At 37.6% G+C, this 14,020-nt stretch overlaps 1 pseudogene; it reads right to left on the bottom strand.

The window, feature by feature from the left end:
• Positions 1-4,069: 4,069 nt before the first annotated feature.
• LOC101122074 (THO complex subunit 2-like) lies at positions 4,070-5,734 on the bottom strand (annotated as a pseudogene).
• Between the last annotated feature and the right edge of the window lie 8,286 nt (positions 5,735-14,020).

Genomic DNA, 14,020 nt, shown 5'->3' with positions numbered 1-14,020 from the left:
CATTTTAATTTTTCTGAAATAAATCAAGTGCCCCCATACTGAAAAATGTATGTTACTCATAAATGTCTTTATTGATACAATTTTCTAACCTCTTCAAGGTAAGCATTTTTTTAAATTTAATTTTTATCTTATTTTGGAGCTTAATTGATTTACAATGTTGTGTTAGTTTCAGTTGTATAGCAAAATGGTTCAGTTATACATATATATGTATACATGATTTTCCAAGTTCTTTTCCCATATAGGTTATTACAGACTAGTAAGCAGAGTTCCTTGTGCTATAATAGATGTCCTTCTTGTTATCTATTTTACATATAGTAATATGTGTTTGTTAATCCCAAATTCCCAATTTACTCTTCCTCTCTTTTGTTTCTCTCTGGTAACAATCAGTTTATTTTTGAAGTCTCTGAGTCTGTTTCTGTTTTGTAAATAAGTTCACTTGTATCATCATTTTAGATTCCGTGTATAAGTGATATGATATTTGTCTTTCTCTTCTCACTTGGCTTTAGTATGATAATCTCTACATCCATCCATGTTGCTACAAAAGGTATTATTTATTCTTTTTAAAACCTGAGTGATAATCCAATGTGTATATGTACTATATGCTTTTACCCATTCATTCGGGTTACATTGCTGTCTTGATTGTTGTAAACAGTGCTGCAGTGAACATTGAGGAGCATGTGTCATTTTGAATCATGATTTTATCCAGATATATGTCCAAGAGTGGAATTACTGGATCATACAGTAGCTCTATTTTCAGTTACTTAAGGAATATCCATATTATTCTCTGTAGTGACTGTACCAAATAACATTCCCACCGACAGTGTAGGAGGGTGCTTTTCTCAATACCCTCATCAGCATGTATTGTTTGTAGACTTTTCAATGATGGCCATAGTGTTATAGTTTCAATGTAATCCCTATCAAATTAACAATGGTATTTTCCACAGAAGTAAAACAAACAAACAAAAACCTTAAAATATGTAGAGACGATTATACAGAGTGAAGTAAGCCAGAAAGAAAAACACCAATACAGTATACTAACACATATATATGGAATTTAGGAAGATGGCAATGACGACCCTGTATGCAAGACAGGGAAAGAGACACAGATGTGTATAACGGACTTTTGGACTCAGAGGGAGAGGGAGAGGGTGGGATGATTTGGGAGAATGACATTCTAACATGTATACTATCATGTGAAGTGAATCGCCAGTCTATGTCTGACGCAGGATGCAGCATGCTTGGGGCTGGTGCATGGGGATGACCCAGAAAGATGTTATGGGGAGGGGAGGTGGGAGGGGGGTTCATGTTTGGGAATGCATGTAAGAATTAAAGATTTTAAAATTTAAAAAATAAAAAACTAAAATTAAAAAAAAAATATGTAGAGAGACACAAAAGACCATGAATAGCCAAAACAACGTTGAAAAAGAAAAACAGAGCTAGAGGATCCCAGCTCCCTGGCTTCAGACTATACTGCAAAGCTATAATCATCAAATCAGTATGGAAATTAGGCAAAAATGGAAATATAGATCAATGGAAAAGAATAGAAAGCCCAGAAGTAAACCCACACACCTGTAATTAATCAATCTATGACAAAGGAGACAAGAATATAAAATAGAGAAAAGGCAGACTGTTAAAAAAATAGTGCTTGGAAAACTGGACAGCTACATGTAAAAAATGAAATTTGAACATTCTTTAATACCATACACAAAAATAAACTCAAAATGGAGCTTTTGAAAGATGTTCGAGGAGTAGGACAATATAGAGTTCATTTCACCTCACAGACAGATCAAGAATATATCTACAAGTGGAACAGTTCTTATAGAGTACCTGCTAAACACTAGCAGAGGACCTTCAACACTTAAAAGGATAAGAAACACCCCAACATAACTGAGTGAGATAAATAAAGGAGGGAAAAGTAAAAGGAATGGAAGAAGGACAGAACCAGTGTAACTGGCTGTAGGTTGAATGTGAAGAGAGGTTCCTGTCTGGGAAAATCCCTTAGTAAGTGAGGGATCAGCTGGACAGAAAGGGAACTTGAGGTGCTTGGAGGATAGTGTAGCAAATGGTCAGTGGCATGCAGAATAGAGTGAGACCTGCACAGATGGTCTGTACCATAGCCCTGTATGCCCCATCCTGACACAGGTGTCAAGCTGGTGTAAACAGGGACTAGATGCTGGAACACAGGGATTGGAGAGCAGACCCAGGAAGTGGACTGATGGTGACTGTGAGGAGACGGCCTGAGAAGACAAGAATGAGGGGCTCCAAAATGAAGAATGCTCATAGAGGAAGCTCAGACCACTAGAGAGGCAAAGCACCATTGCTGAGTGATGTGCAAAGGGCAGACCTGCCATTGCAGCTTCTCTCATCATGCCATGGCCTCAGTCCCCCTGGACACTAGGAAGGAGATTTGCTGGAACTGGCTCCCAAACCCATGCCATCACCTCCCCCAAACCCCCAACTGGGTGGCATACTTGCACAATATGCTACAAAACAAAAGAAGATATAACTTAAAAAAAAGAGAGAGAGAGAGAAAATTTTAAAAAATTACCTAGAATCAGATAACAATGAAAACATGATGACAAAAACCTATGGGATGCAGAAAAATGCTGTTCTAAAAGGGGCATTTAAAGTAATATAATCTTACCTCAGAAAACAAGAAATGTTACAAATCTTGCACCTAATCTTGCACCTAAAGCAACTAGAGAAAGAATAACCTAAAATTAGTAGAAGGAAAGAAATCATAAAAATCAGAGCAGAAATAAATAAACAAAGAAAACAATAGCAAAGATCAATGAAATCAGAATCTGGCTCTTTGAGAAGATAAACAAAATTGACAAACCTTTAGCCAAACTCATCAAGATGAACAGAGAAGATTCAAATCAATAAAAAGATTGATAGAAAGCTCAATGATACCATTTAAGTAGAGTGACAAATGTAAGTTGATACAAAGTGACATAAGTTGTAAGTCACATAAATTGTAAGATGGAGAGTAAATTTAGCAGGAATCTAATATCAAAGAGCTTAACATTTTTTTAAACATTCTCACTAGTCATTGTTATCTGTTAACTTCTTGTTTGGAAATACAAGTACAATAAAGCACAATAAAAATAATACGATGTTAAAAAAAAAGAAATTAAAAATAATTACAACAAATAAAACAGAAAAAGAAAGGATATAAGAGAATACTATAAGTAAGTACATGCCAATAAAATGGACAACCTACAAGAAATGGACAGCTTCTTAGAAACAACTTTCTAAGGCTGAACCAGAAAGAAATAAAAAATGTCAACAAACCAATCACAAGAACTGAAATTAAAACTGTGATTAAAACTATCTAACAAGGAGAGGGAGGTGGGAGGGTGGTTCAGGATGAGGTGACACATGTTTACCCATGGATGATACATGTTAATGTATGGCAAAAAGCCATCACAATATTGTAAATAAGTGAAAATGAAGTCGCTCAGTCGTGTCCAACTCTTAGTGACTCCATGGACTGCAACCTACCAGGCTCCTCCGTTCATGGGATTTTCCAGGCAAGAGTACTGGAGTGGGTTGCTACTGCCTTCTTCATCTCAATCATGAAGCTGTCATAATTACTGGGCAAGGGAAATTTTGATGACACATTTAGGGGCGCATTAAAAGATAAAATTGGTATCACTGTTAGAACATGTGAAGATGATCTTTCCTAGGAACTGAAATTAAATTTTTTACAAGAAGCCAAAATCCTCAAGCAATATAATCATACCAATATTGTAAAATTCATAAAAGTTAGCACACAAATACAGCCTATCTACAAAATTAAGGGACTTGTTCCAGGACGTGATTTCCTCTCCTTTCTGAGAAAGAACAATGAACTAAAACAGTTAGCAAAATTTTTATTAGATACTGCTTCTGAATTGCAAACCTCAGGTAAAAATTGTATGCACAGGGACCTTGCTGCAAGAAACTGCCTGGAGGTGAAAATAATGTTTTGAAAACCAGTGACCTTGGAATGTCTCATCAAGAGGATGGTGGTGTGTGTTCATCTTCTTTTTAAAGCAGATTCCCATTAAATGGACAGCACGAGAAGCTCTCAATTATGGGTGATATTCTGAGAGTGACACATGTAGCTTTGGCATCCTCCTCTGGGAGACTTTCAGCTTAGGGGTCTGTCCACACCCTTGATTGAAAGTCTTCATTATCTGTGCTTGTCCGAGGACTTATGACGTTTCTTCTCTTCCTTTCCTCTGGAACTGTCCCATTTCTCCTTCTTTTCTATCTTTTCTTTATCATGCCTGGACTCCTTTTTGCCACCAGAGGAGATTTTATCCATCTTTTCAGATTTAAATGAGTCACCGCCTTTTATTTTTGCCTGAAGATTTTGACTTATTTTTTTTCCTTGTCTTTCTCATTTGGATAAGGAGACTCACATGGACTTTCACTTTTGTATTTTGAAACCCCCATTGTTTCACTTTCCTCTTTCCACCTCTTGGTTAAGTCTGGTGGCACTTCTCGGTCATTGTTTGAGTGATCCCTTTTCCACTCTTTCCTGTGTTTTTCATCTTTTTTTTCCTCTTTCTCTGGATCTTTCCCTTGACTTGTCCAAACCTTTCTTGTCCATTGCTCTCTCCTTACTCTTGGACAGTGGTGGAGGAGTATGATTAATGTAGAGCTTTGCTGAAGACTCCTTGAGTTCGATGAGACTGTCCTTTACTGTTGAGGAATGTGATGGAGAATAATGGGTATCAATTTTGTGACGTTTCTGTTCCCTTTCAGGCTCTGCAATATTTGAAGGGGGAAGAGATGACTTCAAGGACCCAGAAACTGGTGTTTTTTCTCCTCCTTTAACATTTTCCTTTGATTTCATTTCCTTTGCTATATCTCATTCTCTGGACGGCTTCTTCTCTCTTTCCTTTTCTTGAGTTGACTTTGATTCTACATTCGGGACAGTCGTCTTGAATTTCTCATCTTTAGCTTTTTCTTCCTTTTTGAATTTTTCTTTCTCTTTGTAAGATTTAGGTGTTCTTTCCTTTGTCTCTCTTGCTTTTTCATCTTTATTTGGCTGTTCTTCCTTTGCTTTTTCTTTACCATCTTTATCAAGTACTCAGGCCTCTGGAGTAGTAGCTGAAGTCTTTTCTTTTTTCTCTTTTTCTTTCTCTTTGTCATTTTCTTTAACAGTTTTGCTGCTATTAGAGCCACTGTTTCCATTACTTGAATTCCCTTTTGGTGTGAAACTAGAAGCTTTATCAACAGCTTTCACACCACACTGAGATCTCTCCCTTGATCCTCGGTACTGCTTTTGTCCAACTTAGATGCACTTCCAATAGATGATGAAGAAGGCCCACCACCAGGCCCATTTTGTACACTGGCAACTGCATTCTTTGGAGGGAGGTCTTTGTGATGAAACTCATTTTCAGGTATTATGTATGACTTTCTACTTTTCAACTGCCCAGAGTAGCCCATAGCCAATGCATATAGATCTGACCTCTTTTCTTTTTCCTCTTGGCAGATTTTATGCACTCATCTTTCCAAAGCCTGACCCAGATTCAAAACTTTGGGTATCAAGGAAGTATTTTTGTTAGCACAATCAAGATATTCCTGATGTGAGTATATTCGCCTGTTTCAAGGCAATGTACCGATGCCTTGGTTACTTTGTAATGACATTTGTGTACAACATGTTGAAAATTTTCATAGTCTAATTGATCAGCTTTATTTCCACCATCAAATCCAGTTGCTTGTAATATAGTAAGGAATCCTAGATAATTTACACATTATTTTTCATATGCGGCTCTATCACTGTGCCACCTGGTCACAGTCTCTAACATGCAGCAAAGGAATCTCCCATATTGACTAGCTTCATTTTCAGTAAAGATTGTGACTGTATAAATTAAATCATAGGAAACACGATCATAGCAAAGAAGTGTGGAAAAATTTGGAGTTTTCTGTTGATGTACCAATTCAACAAAATGAGTAAATAGCATCAATTGCTGAAAAAATACATCGAGGAAATATACACAGCTGTAGAAACTTTGTGACGGTCTCATTTTTGGTAGGTTTTGCTAAAAGCCAGTTGTCCTTTTCCAGTTTCAGACTCTGCAGAACTCTCTGTACATGTTCCATCTGTTTATTTTCTTCTTCGAGAAGCTTGTCCTGAAGGGCAGTACATCACTCCTTCTCTTTTTTATTTGGAGGCATTTCCTGATTGTCATCAATTGCTTTCATCTGGATTTTAAGTTTATTGACTTAACGTTCATAGCTGGTATGTGGAACTGCAAGGTCATATATTGTCAATGACCAGAATGTGGCATAGAATTGAGGACTGATGTCATCCCAGACTTTGGAAACATGTAAGGAAACCACTGCTTCATGAAAAGGAGCCATCACCATTTCATATGATGTGATGTACTTATGAACTTTATGCTGCTGTTTACTTCCCTTCCCTGATTTTTTAAGTTTGTGATACTTTGACGAAATATGGTGTGCATACATTGGCCTAGACAGGAAAAATGCTGCATCATGAGGTGTGTGAAATTCATTACAGAGCACATCAGTTGAAGGCATTCACTTTATATAATCTTCTGTGCTTAGATTAGATGCTAAAACCCACCAAACTATACCAGGGTATCATGACACTAATCATAGTTTTCCCACAAGTTTCAAATGTTTAATAAATAAATTTAAATTAGTCAGTAATGTCCATGTCAGACTCAGTCATGTCTGACTGTTTGTGACCCCATGAACTATACAGTCCATGGAATTCTCCAGGCCAGAATACTGGAGTAGCCTTTCCCTTCTTCAGGGGATCATCCAAATGCAGGGATCAAACCCAGGTCTCCCACATTGCAGACGGATTCTTTACCAGCTGAGCCACAAGGGAAGCCCAAATATACTGGAGTGGGTGGCCTATCCATTCTCCAGCAGATCTTCCTGACTCAGGAATCAAACTGGGGTCTCCTGCATTACAAGCAGATTCTTTACCTACTGAGCTCTTGGGGAAGCCCAATTGTTCTCCAATTAAAATAAATAAATTAAAAAGAATCTTCCAACAAACAAAAGCCTGGTGCTAAATGTCTTCACAGGCTAATTCTATCAAATACTTAGAAAATACTTAACACCTATTCTTATAAAAATCTTCACAAAAATGCAGAGGAAGGAACACTTTAAGCTGATTCTAGAGGCCACCACTACCTTGATACAAAAACCAGACAAAGATCACAAATAAAGAAAATTATGGGACAATATAACTGAGGAACATAAATGCAAAAGTCCTCAACAAAACACTAGCAAATAGAATCCAATACCACATTAAAAGACTCATATGCATTGACCAAGTGGGGTTTATCCTAGGGATGTAAGGATTCTTCAATATATGAATCTCAATCAGTGTGATCAGTTTATTTCAGTCACTCAGTCATGTCTGACTCTTTGCTACCCCATGAATTGCAGCATGCCAGGCCTCCCTGTCCATCACCAACTCCCAGAGTTCACTCAAACTAACATCCATCGAGTCAGTGATGCCATCCAGCCATCTCATCCTCTGTCGTTCCCTTCTCCTTCTGCTCCCAATCCCTCCCAGCATCAGAGTCTTTTCCAATGAGTCACCTCTTCGCATGAAGTGGCCAAAGTACTGGAGTTTCAGCTTTAGCATCATTCCTTCCAAAGAACACCCAGGACCGATCTCCAGAATGGACTGATTGGATCTCTGTGCAGTCGAAGGGACTCTCAAGAGTCTTCTCCAACACCACAGTTCAAAAGCATCAATTCTTTGGCGCTCAGCTTTCTTCACCATCCAACTCACACATACATACACGACTACTGGAAAAACCATAGCCTTGACTAGACGGACCTTTGTTGGCAAAGTAATGTCTCTGCTTTTGAATATGATAGCTAGGTTGGCCATAACTTTCCTTCCAAAGAGTAAGCTTCTTTTAATTTCATGGCTGCAATCACCTTCTGCAGTGATTTTGGAGCCCCCAAAAATAAAGTCTAACAATGTTTCCACTATTTCCCCATCTATTTCCCATGAAATGATGCAACAAGATGCCATGATCTTCATTTCCTGAATCTTGAGCTTTAAGCCAAATTTTTCACTCTCCTCTTTCACTTTCATCAAGAGGCTTTTTAGTTCCTCTTCACTTTCTGCTGTAAGGGTGGTGTCATCTAATTCTTCTAGGTTATTGATATTTGTCCCAGCAATCTTGATTCCAGCTTGTGTTTCCTCCAGCCCAGCATTTCTCATGATATACTCTGCATATAAGTTAAATAAGCAGGGTGACAGTATACAACCTTGACATATTCCTTTTACCAGTCTGTTGTTCCATGTCCAGTTGTAACTGTGCCAGTTGCTTCCTGACCTGCATACAGGTTTCTCAGGAGGCAGGTCAGGTGGTCTAGTATTCCCATCTCCTTCAGAATTGTCCACAGTTTATTGTGATCCACACAGTCAAAGGCTTTGGCACAGTCAATAAAGCAGAAATAGATGTTTTTCTGGAACTCTCTTGCTTTTTCCATGATCCAGCAATTTGGATGCTGGCAATTTGATCTCTGGTTCCTCTGCCTTTTCTAAAGCCATCTTGAACATCTGGAAGTTTACAGTTCATGTATTGCTGAAGCCTGGCTTGGAGAATTTTGAGCATTACTTTACTAGCATGTGAGATGAGTGTAATTGTCCAGTAGTTTTAGCATTCTTTGGCATTGCCTTTCTTTGGGATTGGAATGAAAACTGACCTTTTCCAGTCTTGTGGCCACTGCTGAGTTTTCCAAATTTGCTGGCATATTGAGTGGAGCACTTTCACAGCATCACCTTTCAGGATTTGAAATAGCTCAACTGGAATTCCATCAGCTCCACTAGCTTTGCTCATAATGATGCTTCCTAAGGCCCACTTAACTTCACATTCCAGGATGTCTGGCTCTAAGTGAGTGATCACACCATCATGATTATCTGGGTCATGAAGATCTTTTTTGTACAGTTCTTCTGTGTATTCTTGCTACCTCTTCTTAATATCTTCTGCTTCTGTTAGGTCCATACTATTTCTGTCCTTTATCGAGCCCATCTTTGCATAAAATATTCCCTTTGTATCTCTAATTTTCTTGAAGAAATCTCTAGTCTTTCCCATTTTGTTCATTTCCTCTATTTCTTTGCACTGGTTGCTGAAGATGGCTTTCTTTTCTCTTCTTTCTATTCTTTGGAACTCTGCATTCAGATGCTTATATCTTTCCTTTTCTCTTTTGTTCATCGCTTCTCTTCTTTTCACAGCTATTTGTATCTCTTCACAGCTGCTCCAGCAAAGCACAGCTGCTGCTCCTTACCTTGGACAAGGGGTATCCCCTCACCGCCGCCCCTCCTGACCTTAAACATGGAGTATTCCTCTCGGCCCTCCTGTGCCTGCACAGCCACAGCTCCTTGAATGTGGAGAGTCAGTGTGATACAGCACATTAAAAAAAGTGAAGCATGAATCACATGATCTTGTGAATACATGAAGAAAAAACTTTTAACACAGTTCAACACACATTTATGATTAAAAAAAAAGTCTACAGAAAGTGGGTTTAGATGAAACCTACTTCAACATAATAAAGGCCATATATGACAAACCCACAGAGAACATAATTCTTAATGATGAAAATCTGAAAACATCTCCTCTAAGATCAAGAACAATACAAAGATGTCCACTCTTGCCACTTTCATTAACATAGTTTTGGAAGTTCTAGCCATGGCAATCAGAGGGGGAAAAAAGAAAGAAAATGAATCAAATTTGGAAAAGAAAAAGTAAAATTGTTACTGTTAGCAGATGACATGATACTATATATAAAAAATTCTAGAGATGCCACCAGAAGGCTACTAGAGTTCATCAATAAATTCAGTAAAATCGCAGGATAGAAAATTAATATGCAGATATCATTACATTCCTATCCACTAGCAATGAATGATCAGAAAAAGATTTTACAGAGACAATCCCACTTTCCATTGATTTAAAAGAACAATATACCTAGTAATAAACCTACTTAAGGTGGGAAAATAGCTGTACTCAGAAAAAAATAGAATACTGATGAAAGAAATAGAAGATGACACAAACAAATGGAGAGATATACCATATACTTGGACTGGATGAATCAATGTTGAGAAAATGACTATATAACCCAAAGCAATTTACAGACTCAAAGCAATCCCAAATTACCAAGCACATTTTTCATAGAACTAGAACAGTAAGCTTTGCAATTTGTATGGAAATAGTAAAAACCCCAAATAGTGAAAGAAATCTTGAGAAAGAAGAATGGAATAGGGGAATCAGGTTCCCTGACTTCAGATTAGACTAGAAAACTACAGTCATAGAAATAGTATGTTATTTGTGCAAAAACAGAAATATAGGTAAATGGAACACGATAGAAAGTCCAGAGATAAACCCATGCACCTCTGGCTGCCTAACCTATGATAAAGAAGGCAAGAATATATAATGAAGAAAAGACCATCTCTTTAATAAGTGAGACAGGCAAAACTGGACAGAGACATGTAAAATAATGAATTTAGAACACTCCCTAATACTGTATACAAAAATAAAGTAAAAATTAATTAAAAACATAAATGTAATATAAAACATTGAGGCATAGGCAGAAGACTCTTTGATATAAATCATAGCAATATCTCCCACCCCCTCATTGGCTATTCATTTTACCTGTGGTAATCCATGTTACTTTCTCCATATAGCCCATCCTCTCCTTCCTCCCCCCACTCCATGTTCATAAGTCTGTAATCTATGTCTGTGTCTCCATTGGTGCCTTGAAAATAATTTTATCAGTACCATTTTTCTAGATTCTATACATATGCATTAGTATATGATATTTCCTTTTCTCTTTTTTACTTATTTTACTCTGTATAATAGGCTCTAGGTTCATCAATCTCATTAGAACTGACTCAAATGCTTTCTTTTTTATGGCTGATTAATATTCCATTATATGTATATACCACTGCTTTCTTATCCATTCATCTATTGATGGACATCTAGGTTGCTTCCATGTACTAGCTGTTGTAAATAGTGTTTCAATGAACATTGGAGTACATTTGTCTTTTTCAGTTTTGGTTTCCTCAGGGTATATGGCTAGAAGTTGGATATACAGTCCTACGGTGGTTTTATTTCTAGTTTAAGGAATCTCCATACTGTCTTCCTTAGTGGCTGTATCAATTTACATTCCCACCAACAGTGCAAGAGGGTTCCCTTTTCTCTATACCTTCTGCAGCATTTACTGTTTCTAGACATTTTGATGATGGCCATTTTAACTGGTGTGATGATATCTCTTTGTAGTTTTGATTTGCATTTCTATAATAATGAGATGTATTGAACATCTTTTCATGTGCTTATTAGTCATCTGCATGTCTTCTTTGGAGAAATGTCTGTTTATATTCTCCTTTTTGACTCTGTTGTTTGTTTTCCTGGTATTGACTTCTATGTGCTGCTTGTATATTTTGGAAATTAATCCTTTGTCAGCTGTTTCATTTCCTATTATTTTCATCCATTCTGAGGGTGGTATTTTCACCTTGTTTATAGTTTCCTTTGCTATGCAAAAGTGTTTAAGTTTAATTAGGTCCCACTTTTTTTATTTTTGTCTTAAATTCCATTAGTCTAAGAGGTGGGTCATGGAAGATCTTGCGTGAATTATCATATCATGTTTTCCTCCGAGAGTCTTATAGTTTCTGGTCTAACATTTAGGTCTTTAATCCATTTTGAGTTTATCTTTGTGTATGTTGTTAAGAAGTATTCTAATTTCATTTTTTTTTACATGTAGCTGTCCAGTTTTCCCAGCACCACTTATTGAACAAACTATCTTTTCCCCATTGTATATTCTTGCCTCCTTTGACAAAGATGACCTGCCCGTAGGTTTGTGGGCTTATGTCTGGGTTTTCTATTTTGTTCCATTGGTCTATATTTCTGTTTTTGTACCAGTACCATACTGTCTTGATAACTGTAGCTTTGTAATACTGTCTGAGGTCAGGAAGGTTGATTCCTCTAGCACCATTCTTCTTTCTCAAGATTGCTTTGGCTATTTGTGGTCTTTTGTGTTTCCATATGCATTGTGAAATTTTCTGTTCTAGTTCTGTGAAAAATACCATTTGTAATTTGATAGGGAACATATTGAATGTGTAGATTGCGTTTGGTAGTATAGTCATTTTCACAATGTTGATTCTTCCAATCCAGTGACATGGTATATCTTTCCATCTGTTTATGTGGTCTTTGATTTCTTTCCTCAGTGTCTTACAGTTTTCTGTATACAGATCGTTTGTCTCCTTAGATATGTTTATTGCTAGATATTTTATTCTTTCTGTTGCAGTGGTAAATGGGATTGATTCCTTAATTTCTCCAATTTTTCGTTGTTAGTATAAAGGAGATTCTTTTGGACTGCAAGGAGATGAAACCAGTCAATCCTAAAGGAAATCAGTCCTAAATATTCATTGGAAGGATGATGTTGAAAATGAAGCTCCAATACTTTGGCCACCTGATGAAAAGAACTGACTCATTGGAAAATTCCCTGATGCTGGGAAAGACTGAAAGCAGGAGAAAAAAGGAATGACAGAAGACGAGATGGTTGGAGGGCATCAATGACTTTATAGACATGAGTTTGAGCAAGCTCTGGGTGTTGGCGATAGACATGGAACCCTGGCATGCTGCACTCCATGGGCTCACAAAGATTTGAACACGAATGAGTGACTGAACTGAAAACTGACAAAGGAATGCAAGTAAATTCTCTATACTGATTTTGTACCCTGCAACTTTGCTAAATTCATTGATTAGCTCTAGTAATTTACTGATAGTATCTTTAGGGTTTTTTATATATAGTATCATGTCATTTGCAAACAGTGAGAGTTTTATTTCTTCTTTTCCATTCTGAATTCCTTTTATTTATTTACATTCTCTGATTGCCATAGCTGGGACTTCCAAAACTATGTTGAATAATAGTGGTGAGAGTGGCACCCTCGTCTTGTTCCTGATCTTACAGGGAATGCTTTCAATTTTTTTTACCGTTGAGAAAAATGTTTGATGTGGGTTTGCCATATATAGCCTTTACATCAAGATCAACCAAGTCAATCCTAAAGGAAATCCACCTTGAATATTAACTGTAAGGATTGATACTGAAGCTGAACCTTCAATTGGTCCTCTGATGCATAGAGCTGACTTGTTGAAAAAGTCCCTGATGCTGGGAAAGATTGAAGGCAGGAGGAGAAGGGGATGATAGAGGATGAGATGGTTGAATGGCATCACCGACTCAATGGACATGAGTTTGAGCAACTTCTGGGTGGTAGTGAAGGGAAGCCTGGCATGATTCAGCCCATGGGGTCTCAAATAGCTGAACTTGACTGTGTGACTAAACAACAACAGTGCTCCTATTGCCATTTTCTTAATTGCTTGGGATTTGTTTCTGTAGGTTTTTTTTTTTCTTTTATGTTTCCTGTCTATCTAACTCCTTTATCATTTATTGTAAAACTGGTTTGAAAGTGAAAGTGAAGTCGCTCAGTTGTGTCCGACTCTTTGCAAGCAAGTGGACTGCAGCCTACCAGGCTCCTCCATCCATGAGATTCTCCAGGCAAGAATACTGGAGTGGGTTGCTATTTCCTTCTCCAGGGAATCTTCCTGCCCTAGGGATTGAACCCAGGTCTCCCTCATTGGAGGCAGACGCTTTAACCTCTGAGCCACCAAAGAAGCAAAACTGGTTTGGAGGTACTAAATTCATTTAACTTTTGCTTGTCTGTAAATCTCTTGATTTCTCCATCAGTTTTCAAAGGGGTGCTTGCTGGGTGGAGTAATCTTTGTTGTAGATTTTTCCGTTTCAGTACTTTAAATATACCCTGCCATTCCCTTCTGGCCTGCAGAGCTTCTGCTGAAAGATCAGCTGTTAAGCATGTGGGATTTCCGTTGTATGTTACTTGCTGCTTTTCCCTTGCTACTTTTAATATTATTTCTTTGTATTTAATTGTTTACAATTTGATTAGTATGTTTCTTGGCATGTTTCTCCTTGGGTTTACCCTGTATTGGATTCCCTGTGCTTGTTGGAT

Source organism: Ovis aries, chromosome X, assembly GCF_016772045.2.
Source record: "Ovis aries strain OAR_USU_Benz2616 breed Rambouillet chromosome X, ARS-UI_Ramb_v3.0, whole genome shotgun sequence".
In the NCBI taxonomy this organism is placed as follows: domain Eukaryota; kingdom Metazoa; phylum Chordata; class Mammalia; order Artiodactyla; family Bovidae; genus Ovis; species Ovis aries.
Note: the sequence above shows the minus strand (reverse complement) of the source record. Positions and strands in the feature narration are given on the sequence as shown.